This window comes from Rana temporaria, chromosome 2 (genome assembly GCF_905171775.1).
Source record: "Rana temporaria chromosome 2, aRanTem1.1, whole genome shotgun sequence".
Lineage (NCBI taxonomy): Eukaryota > Metazoa > Chordata > Amphibia > Anura > Ranidae > Rana > Rana temporaria.
Genome location: NC_053490.1, coordinates 139610758 through 139625818, shown reverse-complemented (window position 1 = coordinate 139625818; position 15061 = coordinate 139610758).

The following is a 15061-nucleotide window of genomic DNA, read 5'->3' as shown; positions in this document are numbered from 1 at the left end:
TCAGGCCAAATGAGGTACTACAGGCCTATTTAGCTTGAATTCTGCTCGTCTTGCGAGTCAACACTCGCAAACCGAGTCAGAATTAAAAAAAAAGTTGCTCGCAAATAAAAACGCTCTCAAACCAAGTTACTCTTAAACCGAGGTTTCACTGTATAACTAAAGACAAAACATTTTTATAGATTATGATAGAGTGGAAAGGAGTTTAAGCTCTTTTCAGTTTTTGATTTGTCTGTGTCCCCATTGGGAAGATCCTCTCATTTTGCTGATCACCAATGTCGTCGGGAATGAAAGTGTGTGTAAATCCAAAATGTTTTAATTTCCACCAGAACAGGAAAAGAAAGAACATTTTTTATAGGAACTCTTGTGTAGTGCGAAACATGTCGGCTGTACCCTTCTGTGGCTGTGTTTTGTTTTGTATGCTGATTTTTATCGAATAAAGACAACTTTCTGAAGTTTTTCTGGAGTGCGGCTGTCCATCTTCTCCCAATTTTCCACATTTGCTTTGTGCATTGCCAGCACCTTGGTTCCCTGAGAGGTTTCTTAATTGTTCACAAGACCCACCTGGAGCGGTGACTCCCTTTCACGGAACACTTTTCCCGTGACAACTTTCTAAAAGGAGGTTTCCTTTACATTGTAAATAATTCCTCTCTCTTCCTTTAGAGTCTAAAGGACAGAAAGTTACAGGATATCTCCCTAATGAAAAATAGATGTAAAAATAAAAAAAAGTTTTAACGCTCCCCAACTCTACCCAGGATGAAATAACGTTTTGCCTTTAGATCTATGTGGGCAGGGCTTAGCGCCCTAGTGGGGGACACTAGAACTACACATGCTTTTAGCCTAGACTCTAAGTAGGAGTTTGCTTCAAAATAGATTGACTGTTGTAGAGAAGTTTCTATTTTGCAGTGCATCAAAGGGCAACTCAATTCAAAAGTGCCATTTTAGATATGTATTATATGTATTGGACACTTCTACAATAAGATCTCGCTGCTATAATTTCCAACTCTGTTTCTGTCGACCCAGAAGTCGTGGGTGTTCCTGCCTACTTGTGTGTTCTAGTGCCTCCTCTTAAATTTTTCACAATATAAAATAAATACAAATCCAACTGTGAGATTGGAACCAACTGTGAGATTGGAACCTGCTTTTAAAGCAGTATTGATCCCAAAACTAAAAATGTCATATATTGCAGCTTACCAATCATTAAATATAGGGGTTGCATCAGTTTTATTTATTTAGACTTTTTCCCCTCTGTTTTCACCTGGTGATCTGGCCAGTAACACACCTCCTGTATACGAGTGTCCCCATTCTGGATGAAGGAGCACAGCAGGTACATTTGTATAACAGCATTGTCAGTCTGGGGAGGGCAGTGTTATATGCAGGGCTTTTTTTTTCAGCTGGGGCATGAGGGAATGCAGTTCCGGCACCTCCAGCACTGAATGTATGTAATGGCAAGGGGTAACGGGGTGTGCGGGAAAGTCTATTAATGCTGGGTGCTGGAGGATCTTTTTTTGCTGGAGTGGATCTATTTTTGTGTGGCAGTCTATTGTTGCTGGTCTATTGTTGCTTGAGGGTGAATTGTTGCTGGAAGAGATCTACTGTTGAGGGAGGGGATCTATTAATGCTAGCTTCTGGAGAGTCTAATAATGCTGGCTGCTGGGAGACCCCATCGTTGATGTCATTGAGAAGAATTGCACCCCATCGTTGGTGTCATTGGACCCCATCGTTGGTGTCAGTGGGAAGAATTGTGCCCCATCGTCTATGTCATTGGGAGGAATTGTGCCCCATCGTTGGCATCAGTGGTGGGAATTATGCCCCATTGTTGGTATCGGTGGATAAAATATAATGTCTTTAGGGCCGGATAAAAGAAAGCAAAGGGCCACAGTTTGGAGACCACTGTACTAGACAATCAGTACTTGACTCTACCATGAAAATTTTCCCTTTTTCAATTCACTTCATGAACATCCTGCCTGACTGCAGTACTGCTTCGAGACAAGCAGAATATACATCTTGTGGGCCCTCAGGAGCTCATTAGTATTTGACCAATTTACTATTTTGTAGGATTCATGAAGAAAACCCCCAATAAATGCAGTTATTATGGGAAAAGATGAGTAGCCGTCTGCAGACAGCTGCTAAACAGACGAGTATACCATAGTGAACCATGGTAGAAGATGCTGTCTATTGGATTTTGTTACGACCTAGATCTGTGGTCAGTGGAAAAATTCATCTCCAGATGGCTCCGCTGCTTAACATCCCCGGCACATCACTGCTTACAAAGCTTCGGATCTTGTCTATAAATATTTTCTTAGCAGCAGTGATTTTTCATCTTTTTCAACTTTTCACAGAAAATGCCCAGAAGCCTATTTAAAGTCAAGTTTTATAGCTAATTATTCATGAAGTGACTTGTTACCTTTCACAGCAGAAACTCACCCATTTGTTTGTATTACTCACAGCACTGGAATTAAGGGAAATGCCTTTTCATGTCTACATTTTGGGTTGGGTGACTCCTGTTGTTTTATATGTCCGCTGCATAATAAATGTTACTGTAATGACTTGATAAAATGTCATTAAAGCTTAACTCCAGGCAAACAACAAAATTCTCAGATAAAATGCATATAAGGAAGCCGTTTTAGCTGTCAAAGGATTTGTATTTCTGTGCATCCATGTCTGAGATTTACACAGTCCTGCCACACAGCACAGCCTTATCTAACAGGGGAGTGTGGACCTTATCATTCTCAGCTGCAGTTTCACTTCTACCTAAACCAGAACTAAAGTCTCCATACTTGCCTGTTCAATGGTTCTGCGCTGACATCTTTTTCTGAGTGCAGGTCTCTTCATTGGCTGGTGGGGGATAATGTCACGCAGCGCAGGAGGGCATCATCCTGGCACTTGGAGACTGGCACGGCTCTGTAATCTGAGTCATGCATATGCAGCTCAGTTTACAGTGCTAGAGGAGATAGCGAGCGAGTGGTCAGGTAGGGGCAGAGCTTTTTTTCTCAGAAAATAGGTGCAGGAACTCAACCACGACCCGTTCAGATTTCACAAACAGTAGAAGGGTCTTAAAGGGGCATTAAATACCAGAATTGCATTACATACAGAGTGCAGAGTTCAGGGGGTTACAACGCTGTCACTTGTAAACACAGAAACCATACTTCTGTGTTTACAGGTGATTGTGGTGAGCAGGCACCAAAGGGTCTGAGCCAGAGGTGGTGGAACTGAGTTCCCCCAAGTTCCCCCTGAAAAAAAGCCCTGGGTAGGGGCATCTGCAAAATGCAAAAAGCACTAAAAATACATAGGTGTGAACCAGGCCTTAGTTCAGCTGTAACTGCTTACGGACCGCCCTATAGCAGGTTTACTGCTACAGGACCGCCGTTCTGTGCAGAATCACATATATACTGTAACAGAATATGACTCCGCATTTCCTGGTAGGGGGCATGTGCGCCTCTGGCATGCCACTTCTGCTGTGATTAGTCACAGCAGATGCCGGCCAGAGAATGACCGCCGCCACCCACTGATCAGTGAGGAGACATGCTGGAAGGAGCTCTGCCTATGTAAACAAGGCAGAGCTCTGTGCTGTCAGCAAGGATGTGGTGGATTTTGTTTCCCTGAAATTCAGCACATCCCTTACTAAAAGCAAGTGTACACAAAAACACTGGTTGGGCACACAGTTAACCATTTGATCTCCGTAGATGTGTAACCCCTTCCAAGTCAGTGTCATTAGTACATTGACAGTGCATATTTTTAGCACTGATCACAGTAATAGTGTCACTGGTTCCCACAAAGTGCCAGTTAGTGTGAGATTGTCTGCCGCAATATCGCAGTCCCGCTATAAGATGTTAATCACTGCCATTACTAGTAGTAAAAAAAAAAATAGTATATATGCCATCGTTTGTAGACGCTATAACTTCTGTGCAAACCAATATACCCTTTTCGTGATTTATTCTTATTAGCAGAATAAATATTGGCCTAATTGGTACTCACCTCCCTGCCGACTTCCGGGCCTTCAGGGAGTTCCATCGGAGATCCGGTGACGTCACGGACACCGGCGGGGCTTGCCGTGTCCATCTGAAGGGCTCCTTTGCTGTGCCTTCATATCTGCATGCCTGGTTGGTAGCTGCACTGGGAATCAGCCTGCAAGGAGATCAGCTAAAAGTAGTTGGATATGTATGTGCGTTATAATTAATTGAAATTAGTCGATTAATAAAAAAAAATTTGATCAGTAACAGCCCTAAAAAAAGGAAGAAAATGTTGCGCTTAGTTGTATATCCCAAAGAAAGCTGCTAGCGCAAATAAAGCCTCAATAGGCATATATATAAAATCTAATATTGACCACAAATACCAAATCATAAACATATAAGTGAACAGGAAAAAGTCCCCAAAATTATCAACAAAATAAAGAAATCCTGTGCCAATGCAAAGAGATGAATGTCCAGTTGCTCAAACATGTCCAGACTAGTGTAGAAGAACCCAGTGTATAAATCAGTGATGGCGAACCTTGGCACCCCAGATGTTTTGGAACTACATTTCCCCTGACGTTCATGCACTCTGTAGTGTAACTGAGCATCATGGGAAATATAGTTCCAAAACATCTGGGGTGCCAAAGTTCCCCATCACTGGTATAAATCCACTTAAATGCTCCCGTGGAGAAAGCAGAAAAATCACCTGCCAGCTAAAAATCTATTAATTATCCAGCAAATGGTCAGTCAGCACTCTTGGGGTTAATAAAACCCACCCTCCAGTGTCCAGTCGATGGATCATCACAGCTCCAGACCCTTTGAACCGCAATGTCACTCAAAACCAACAAGAGGGAACACTTCTATAGTGTAAAAACCTTGTTTAAAATGTTTATTGTAAATAAAACCAATGCACTTACAAGATAACAGGGGCAACAAATGGCAACACAGCACTATAGCAGAGTGACTTCAGCATTCCTATGGGCTGTCCTGATTCGACTCCGTTCATATGATCCTTCGCCATACGTGATGATGTCACTCTCTACAGCCCCACTGACGAGTTTTGCCATATTGCATTCAATACATGAAAAAACAACAGTGCAGTTTTAAAAGGAAAGGTAATTTTGAATAACATTAAAGCGGAAGTAAAGCCCGCTTTGTGATTTTTGCCTACAGGTAAACCTATAATAAGGCTTACTATTAGGTAAAATGAATATCTCCTAAATGTGTACTGTTTGGAGATATTCACACTGGATGCAGCCGTTGATGTCACCGGCGCATGCTACCTGAAGGTCCGGCACACCTTGCCGTCCCTTTGGAGCTTCGTGCTAAAAACCGAGTGACATCATCATGGGAGTGACATCATCGTGGCTCCGGCCAATCACATAGCCGGAGCGCGTGAACCAGGAAGAAAGACCAGGGAAGATGTCAGCCCTCTCAGCGTTGACAGCGCACCACTGGAGGGCCTGCGGTTTACTACTTTAAATTACAATATGGCTTGTGTAGCAATTGTATATGTTATTTTTCTTGTAGGTGCTAAATTTCTTTTTTTTTTTCAAGGAAGTGAGAGTTACCTTTTAAGCCTGCCAATAGAGAGCTCAGATGTACACACATATCTTTCCTAATATCCTGCTGTGATTATTATAAAATGGGGTTTCTCTCCTCTAGTACATAATACAGCTTTACTCTAGATAAATACAGTTTATACAGTAACCACATGTGCTATACCCATGAAGGTGGTGTTGTTCACATGCACATGGGGATTCTAGGTTGTGGGTCTAATTTCCTGATCCAGGAAGTGTCACACCCTTCTTCCATTTTCCTTACTGAATACCACTGGTACCTATAGCTCCTCTTTGCCAAGTCCATGCATGCCAATTTCTCCTCTATGTGTATTGAGACCCTTGCAATAAACTGTATGTAAAAACCGCTTCCCTGGCTTTCTTGCCTCTGACACCCTCTCCATAGCACCTTTCACACATTCTAGGAAAGGAAACATCCGACTTGTGAAAAGCTACATTCATTCTTATCGCAGATCTCCACATGTTGCATGAATACCTGTATTTTCTGCTCACAAGTAAGTCTGTAAGAAAACAAAATCAAGCCAATGAATACTGTGCATCATTTCTCTCCTGACAGTGCTATGTTTGTATTATTCATGTTTGCTTCTGGACCATGAAAGAGAGGACTGTATGGATATGGTCTGCTGACCTAGGAATGGAAAGGTGTTATGTAAAGCAGCAGAGCCGACTTCCCATGATAGCAATAAAGTCATAGGCCTCGTTAACCCGTTCATTGCCAATCACCCTGTTAAGAGTGCGCAATAATCCAGAAAGATTACCTTTTTAAAGGAAAGGTTGTGCAGTCAAGCCCATTAATTAACAAAAACACTAATGTCAGTAGTCTACGCAGAAAAAAAATCTACAAAGGAGGGATCATAAAAATGTTAAAGGATCGTATAGGTTGCAAACCACTTGACTGTTCACTACATTCCTTTCCTAACATATTGGGGGTTATTTACTAAAGCTTGGAAAGTGCAAAATCTGGTGCAACTCTGCACAGAAACCAACCAGCTTGCAGGTTTTATTGCCAAAGCTCCATTAACCGTTTCCCAACCGGCCTATAGCAAAATGATGGCCGGCCGATGGTTCCGTTATCCTGACTGGACATCATATGATGTCCAGCAGGATAACAGCCTCTGCGCGCATCGTGGCGATCAGTGGTGCGTTGTGTCAGTCTGACACACCACTACACCGATCTGATTAGCCGTGTCCAATCACGGCTGATCACGATGTAAACAGGAAGAGCCGTTGATCGGATTTTCCTCACTTTTCTGACAGACGCGAGTAGAGGAGAGCCAACTGGTTGCTCTTCTGACAGGGGGGTCTGTGCTGATTGTTTGACAGCGCAGCCCATCCTTGGATGCCCGCCCACGACCACCAGGATGCCGCCGGGACCACCAGGGATGGCCACCACACTGGACCACCAGGTATGCCCCCCTAGACCACCAGGGAAATGCCAATCTGTGCCCAGGCAGCTGCCAATCAATGCCCAGGCAGCTGCCAATCAGTGCCCATCCACAATGCCTACCAGTGCCACCAGGGATGCCTATCAGTGCCATATATCAGAGCCACATATCAGTGCCCCCTATCAGTGCCCATCAGTTCCAAGCAGTGCCGCCTATTAGTGCCACCCTACCCATCATTGCAGCCTTTCAGTGCCGCATATCAGTGCCACCTCATTGGTGCCACCTTATCAGTGCCCATTAGTGCTGCCTTATGAGTGCCCATTAGTGAAGGAGAAAACGTACTTATTTACAGAAACAGAAACAAAAGAAAAACATTTTTTTTCTGTCTTTTTTTATTTGTTTAGCAAAATATAAAAACCGCAGAGGTGATCAAATACCACCAAACGAAAGCTCTATTTGTGGGAACAAAATGATAACAATTCTGTTTGGGTACAGTGTAGCATGACCACGCTATTGTCAGTGCGACAGCTCTGAAAGCTCAAAATTGGCTTGGACAGGAAGGGGGTGTAAGTGCCTGGTATTGAAGTGGTTAAACAAGCTGAGGTTAGAAGCTGATTGGCTATCATGCACAACTGCACCAGATTTTGCTCTCTCCATTTTTAGTAAGTCAACCCCATTGTAACCCTATGTGAATTTTCCAACGAGCCCAAACTATCACAGAGAAATGCTGCTTGTTCTCTCTCCCCCTTTCTCTATAAGTTGCCAAAGATATTCAGCGAAAGTTAACTATGGCCCGGATTCACAGACACTGGTGCATATTCATGCTGCCGTAGCGTATCTCCTTTACGCTACGCCGATGCAGCGCAGAGAGGCAAGCACTGAATTCACAAAGCACTTCCTCCCAAATCTGCGCTGGGTTTCTCAGGCGTAAGTCGGCGTAAGTGGAAGTGGGCGTTAGCCATGCTAATGAGGCGTGACCCCATGCAAATGATGGGCCGAGTGCCAGACAGATACGTATCGCCAACTGCGCATGCGCCGTCCCGTGGGCGCATCTCAGTGCGCATGCTCACAATCACGTCGGAACAACTGCCTAAGATACGTCGGATCACTGCCTACGGCGTGAATGTAACCTACGCCTAGTCATATTCACGTACTACGTAAAATACATCGGCTTGTGTTCCCTGGTGCAGCCCTTTGCATGGATGCTGCTGAGTTATACCTCCTTTATGGGGCATAACTTTACGCCGGACGTATGACTTTTTACGCACACTGCGTCGGACGGACGTACGTTCGTGAATCGGCGTATCTCCCTCATTTGCATATGTGAATAGAAAATCAATAGGAGCGCCAAATACGTCCAGGGTAAATATGCGCCCACTCTACGCCGGCGTAGGCAAGTTACGTCGGTCGGATGAAGCCTATTTTCAGGCGTATTTTAGTTTCTGAGTCTGGCGCATAGATACGACGGCGCATATTTTCACTTACGTGGCATATCTCGAGATACGTCGGCGAAAGTGCTTTGTGAATCCGGGCCTATGTATTTATGCTGCCCAGTATTACATATAATGGGGCAGATCCTCGTACAGCGGCGCAGCTGTATGCCGGGCACAGCGTATCTAAGATACACTATGCCGCCGTAACTTTTATTTTTTCAAATCCACAAAGAATTTGCGCCGTAAGTTACGGCGGCGTAGTGTATCTTGGGCGGCATAAGGGCGCGGAATTCAAATGGTTGTAATAGGGGCGTGTTTTATGTAAATACGTCGTGACCCGACGTAAATGACTTTTTTTGGAACTGCGCGTGCGCCGTCCCTGGGGGTATCCCAGTGCGCATGCTCGAAATTTAACCGAAACAAGCCAATGCTTACGACGGTGGCGTCATTCGATGCAAATTCCTATTTGCGAACGACTTACGCAAACAACGTAACAAATTCTAAATTGTACGCGGGCATACTTAACATTGAGTCAGCCTCAGAATAGCAGCTCTAACTATACGCCGTAAAAAGCCGAACGCAAACGACGTAAAAGCAATGCGCCGGCCGGACGTACGTTCATGGATCGCCGTAAATAGCTAATTTGCATACTCGACACGGATTTTGACGGAAACGCCACCTAGCGGCCGCCGAAAAATTGCATCTAAGATCCGACAGTGTACTAAGACGTACGCCTGTCGGATCGATCCCAGATGCCGTCGTATCTTGTTTTGTGAATACAAAACAAAGATACGATGCAGGAAATTTGAAATTACGCTGGCGTATCTATAGCGTAATCCTTTTATGGATCTGCCCCAACATGTAAAACTATTTTTCTATCAAACTGAAAAGATGACAACGAAAGTTCTAGGTTGTAGGCAAAGTTGACCTTACACAGGCAGCTCTATTATCGAGAGTGATGTTCTCAATCTCCACCAGGACCATTCGTGTTTTTTTTCCCCGACTTGGCAAATGAACAGGTACCGCTCATGCAAAATAATAGAGCTGCATGTGGCTCAAGAGAAGCAGTTATGTAATGCAGAAATTGGGCAGTGTTCCACAAAAAAAAGCCAATGTTAAGATGGGAACTACAACTTTATTAAAGCTAAACTCAAGACCGATATACAAGACATAATGCAGATCTCCATTTATGGATGCATCATTGAATATATTTTTTTATGTTTCAATAGTTTTTATTAATATATCAAATAGAAAGGAAGAATCAATCATATAAATATAAGATGGTCAAAAATAACCACAAATATTACACATACAGATTTGGCTATTGCCATTCTAAATGACTGTTACAAAGGATTTATCTCAAGAGAATTTAACTTTGAGAGAGACATCTCCAAAAAGGAGTGAAGAAAAGTTTTAAAAAGAAAGAAAACAAAAGAGAACAATTAAAAAAAAAAAAAAGAATATATATTTTTAATGTAAGCAGTGTCTGTACCTGAATTTGACCTGGTATCAGCCTCTAGGAATCCACTGTACAGTATAACTCAGACTGGGAAAGGAACAAGCAACACAAAGAGACGGTCAGTTGTGCTGCAGTGCACATGTGCAAACAAGGGGCATGCTGATAGGAGGAAAGATAGGCTCATCTTAAGTCCTTTTGCTGCCCAGTCACAGACTTAGGAAGAGACAAAACTGTGGTATTTTACTTAAAACTGCAGCAGATAAAAATCAGGTCTTCTGCCCTGTCACACTTTGCTGTACTGTGCGACAGACACTGCTTTTTTTCAGCCAAAATGCAAGGGGACACAGTTCCATCACCTCTAGCTACCTATCCAGGATTTACCTGGACAGTCCGGGTTTTGAAACGTGTCCAGGATTCAGACCGCCTGAAACCCGGACACATTATTCAGACTGGACTGTGGCCCAGCCCAACTTAGGCGTGCCTGGCACACCCTAATCACCCAGTGTGGTGCAGATTCCCTCTGCTACCCGGGTTGCACACACCTATACTCTGCAACTAACCAAGTATCACAACCTTTTTAGAAAGAGTGCCACATTTAGGTGTTACATTATTCCCGAAGGAAAAGAGGGAGGAGGCTAGGGATGGATGGTACAGTAAAAGGAAAGATAATGGTCTCAGATAGAGATTTTACACATTTGTGTGTGTCTAAAACCCCACAGCACCAATCAGTTTGGTTTTCCAAACCATCACTGCCCTGTATTGGCTTTGTGGCTCTGTACATCACAGAAGCAGGAAACAACATGCAAAAACGAAACTAGAAACTGCAGGTACATTATATGATTGATTTTTATCTATTTTTAATCATTTTTAAAAAAGAAATCAGTTAACTATTATGTCTCTATACCCTGTAAACAGTCATTTCAGCAAAAAAAACATTTCCTTTACAACTCCTTTAATGCACATAGTGTAAATTGGCCCTAAATGTTCTATATATATATTTTTTTTAATACAATTCTACAAAACTAACGGAAAGAAAAAGCGGCAAAGGGTGGGTCAACTCAATATTGAACCCTACGGACTAATGCTGGCCATACACTATACGAAAAATCGTCTGAAATTCGGTAATTTAGACAGTAATTTTTCAGACAGTTAGCCTAGGTTCACACTGCTGCGAATTCAAAATCTCGGTAAAATGCGCGATTTTACCGCGATTTCGCGGCTGCGATTTTGCCGCGATTTCGGCCGCAATTTAATGTAAATCGCGGCCCGAAATCGCAAAAAGTAGTACAGGAACTACTTTTTGAAATCGCAGATGCGGCGTCGCACTGATTAGGACAGTGCCATTGCCGACAATTGCCGCCGATTTGAGATGCGATTTGACATGTCAAATCGCATCTCAAATCGTTCCAAATCGTACCCAGTGTGAACCAGGGCTTAATGGGCACAAAATCGATAATCGTTGGGATGCTTTTGAGCTGAAAAAACGAAGGACAAGTTTGGAAATTTTCTGCAGAAAAAACAATAAATTGAAAGGGTAATGTGTTTCCCGTCCTAACTGGCTGCACTAGGTATATGTAAAAAAAATGAACCAATTTTTTTTTATTTATGTCCACTGAACGATTTATCGGTCATTACATTATGACACTATCGTTTACTCTCACAGCCGAACGTTCATTTTTGGAAAAAATGGATTCGCCCGATTTTTCGTATAGTTTATAGCCAGCATAAGACTGGGATGTCATTAAAGTTCAGGTGCATGTAAAGCACCAGTGTCAAATGCAAGGCCCGCGGGCCGAATCCGGCCCTGCAGGCCATTTCATCTGGCCCTCGCACCTCTCTTGCAGCTGTGACAACCTCCTTGTTCCTGCCCCCACCTTGTCTCATCAGTCAGCAGCAGAGAGGAGGACAGATCTCCTCTGCCAGATCCCTCCCTTCTCTGTGCAGCTGCAGAGAGGCTCATGTCTGTCCCCTCCCCATCTCAGCAGTTGGCAGCAGAGAGGAGGCCAAAACTCCTTCTACTGATCCTGTGCCTCCTACAGATCTAGCCGCAGCACCCCCTGGTTTCCGCCCTCTCCTGGTCTCGCCATTCAGCTGGCTCCAACCCCCCTCTGGCCCTCCTCCAGACCCTGCACTTTTTGCAAGCCAGCTCTACCCCCAGCTTCTTTCCTTGCAGCAGCACAAGGTAAGGCGGGTGAACTGTGATGTAAGAGAGGGTGGGGGACTCTTGACTTCTGATGGTGGGTGGGCTCTTAACATCTGGTATAAGGTGGTGTGTGGTGCTCAACTGGCCCTTTGAGGACAACCATAATGCCCATGCGGCCCACGATTAAATTGAGTTTGACACCCCTGGTGTAAAGCATGGGTTCTCAACCTGTTGCCCTCCAGCTGTTGCAGAACTACAATTCCCATCATGCCTCTACCCTTGGGAGTCATGCTTGTAACTGTCAGCCTTGCAATGCCTTAAGGAACTTGTAGTCTCGCTACAGCTGGAGGGCCGCAGGTTGACCACCCATGGTGTAAAGGCAGGCGTCCCAATACTTTTGACAATATAGTGTATATAGAGATTCACCTTTAAAAAAGATACACACAGATATTAGAACTTGAACAGCCATTAAAATGTTTTGCATACCTGAAATACACACTTTTAAAACCTGTCATAAAATTCTAAATATAGGTTTTGGATTTTACCACCAGTTCTATCTACACTCATTATGCAGAACAGGATGAACATTTTCAAACAGGCGATTATGGAATAGTCTTTCATTTTCATGCAACGTGTATGTTTTTTTTTATTTGAAAATCTGCTACTAATAGCAAGAATTTGCGAAATTCCAGACTCCCTTAAATGCTGCACAGTACATTATTAGAAGAGTGTGTCAATATTTTGACTTGTTTTTTCGGTTTTTAGCTGCTTTGACCCCCTGCTGCTGTGAAATGTGGCGACAACGTGAAGAATCCATGCCATGCCCCCAGCTTTCATTACTCTGAATGTGCACAGAAGAATTCTCAAGCAGTGTGAACCATTGTCTGAAACTGGAAACCATGATGGGTTTTGGGCCAGCAAGCAAAACAATGCCTCTAATTGTGAGTGAAGCATAGCACAGGCTTGTACACACAGATGTTCACTTACACAGCCACACTCATACAGAAAAATGACGTTGTCTAGACTTATGCTGTGGCTTAGTGCCAGGGCAGCTGTCTGAGGGAAACCCGGTAAAAGTCAAGAGTGACAGGACAATTCATGGTCAGATCATTTCATATCAATGACAGCCACAGCTGGAATGGAGAGGGAACCAAGTGACTCAGTGGGATTTCTATTCTGCTTTTTTCTTTGCTCCCAGCCACGAAAACGTGCTAAAAATAGAAATTATATTTCTGCATATTACTGGACAAAGGCCAAGCATCTTCATCAACTGACATCTGAGCAGAATTACTCTTTTACAGCTAGCTAAGGTTCCTTCAAAGGTTTTTAGAGTTTCCTTGAGAGCCGGTTCACACTCTGCAAGTCGTCCTGAAGACGACTTCAGAGGCGATTAGCAAAATTACTTCTGTATAGAAGTCAATGCAAATCGCCCCGAGCCACCCCTGAAGTCGTACAAGAACCTTGTACTTGCGTCGCTCCTATTAGAATGGTTCTATAGCATAAAATGGGACGCGACTCGTCAGGACTTCAAAGAACATGCTTCGCGCATTAGCCACCCGCGATCACTGACAGGCCAGCTCCGCCGTCGCACATGACCCTATTCACCCAATCACAGCACGTCGGCTGGCCATTGTCGAGACTGAACATGGCGGCCGGCGCACAGTGACACGGTGAATACAAATAGTTACTAGAAGACAGAGGGACACACACTGGCGCCCCCCCCTAAATGTTGCGTGCGGAGCCACAGTCCCCTCTGCCCCCCCACCCTACGCCACTGTACAGAGTGCAAAGATTAGGAGTGTGCTATATACAAAGAGAAAACATTAAGATTCTACTACGTACAGCGTGCACAGTGCAGGAGAGAGCTAGGTACAAAATGTAGGGTTCAGGAGTGCACTACATACAAAGTGAAGAGCTCAAGAGTGCACATAGTTCAGAAGTGCAATGCATAGAGAGTGTACTGCAGAGTTTATGAGTGTGCTATGTACAGATTGCAGGGCTCAGGAATGCATGTCTCACAGGACAGTTTACAGCCCCCCTTCCAGTACAGAGCTCTCCTCTCACCACCAAAAATGTTTTAAACCGTAGAGACGATCAAACGAATATACATTTTATTTGGGTACAGTGTCACATGACTGCACAATTGTCAGTTAAAGTAAAACAGTGCTGTATCGTAAAAAATGGTCTGGTCATCAAGGGGGGTAAACCTTCCGGAGATTAAAGCGGATTTCCACCCATTTAAAAGTCAGCAGGTACAAAAAGTGTAGCTGCTGACTTTTAATAATCAGACACTCACCTGTCCCACGCAGGGAGGGAGGGGGAGAGGTGATCTTCCTACCGGCGCCAGCGAAGGAAGTGGGAGCTGCGTGCCTCTAAAAATAGGGTACCTACTCACCACTCACAAAAATGATATGCCATTGCCCAATGTGGCATGTAAGGGGGGTCACCAACACTAAAAGAAAAAGTTCAAGTTTTGGGTGGAACTCCGCTTTAAGTGGTTAATATTTTTTTGTGACGCTTTAACCATAGGATGAGTACGAATTACATTTGGGCACCAAGGGCCAGATTCTCAGTGGAGATACGACGGCGTATCTCCAGATACGCCGTCGTATCTCTGCGTTGTGCCGTCGTATCTATCCGCCTGATTCTTAGAATCAGTTTCGCATAGATATCTATTAGATCCGACAAGCGTAAGTCTCTTACGCCGTCGGATCGTAACTGCATTTTTACGCTGGCCGCTAGTGGCGTGTACGCTGATTTACGCGGCAAAATATGTAAATCAGCTAGATACGCGAATTCACGAACGTACGCCCGGCTGACGCAGTAAAGTTAAGCCGTTTACGTTGGGCTTTTCCCGGCGTATAGTTACCCCTGCTATATGGTGGCGTAAGTGCGACGTACCAATTTTAAGTATGGCCGTCGTTCCCGCGTCGAATTTTGAATTTTTTACGTTGTTTGCGTAATTCGTCCGTGAATGGGGCTGGACGTCATTTACGTTCACGTCGAAACCAATGACGTCCTTGCGGCGTAAATTCCTCGGACGACGCATGCGCCGTTTAGGAAATACGTCAATCACGTTGGGTCAAGCCTGATTTACATAACACACGCCCA